The 282-nt window shown below is 29.4% G+C and overlaps 1 protein-coding gene across 1 annotated transcript in view; it reads right to left on the reverse strand.

Annotated features, from left to right (window-relative positions):
* The window catches only part of SPON1 (spondin 1), a 195,920-nt gene that overhangs the window by 7,330 nt on the left and 188,308 nt on the right, over nt 1-282 (reverse strand). The gene's annotated exons all lie outside the window — the stretch shown is intronic.

Genomic DNA, 282 nt, shown 5'->3' on the forward strand with positions numbered 1-282 from the left:
AAAAAGAGGCTTGCTTGGTTTTAATACCTTTTCTTTACTATCTTTTTCTATATCTATCTTATTCATCTCTGCACAGTCTCAATATTATCAGAGGATAAACAGCAAGAAAGTACGTTTCAATAGTAATTCCTGTAAAAAAACGTGTATTGTTCTTGTACCCAGAACTGGAAGTCATACCGACCTACTGTGAGATGGGATATTTACCTTCCATATTTAACTTAATTTCCTTTTGTCATTGTTGAAAATCTCATCATTTCTTTAAAAAAAAATAAATAAATAAAA

Source organism: Meleagris gallopavo, chromosome 5, assembly GCF_000146605.3.
Source record: "Meleagris gallopavo isolate NT-WF06-2002-E0010 breed Aviagen turkey brand Nicholas breeding stock chromosome 5, Turkey_5.1, whole genome shotgun sequence".
NCBI lineage: Eukaryota > Metazoa > Chordata > Aves > Galliformes > Phasianidae > Meleagris > Meleagris gallopavo.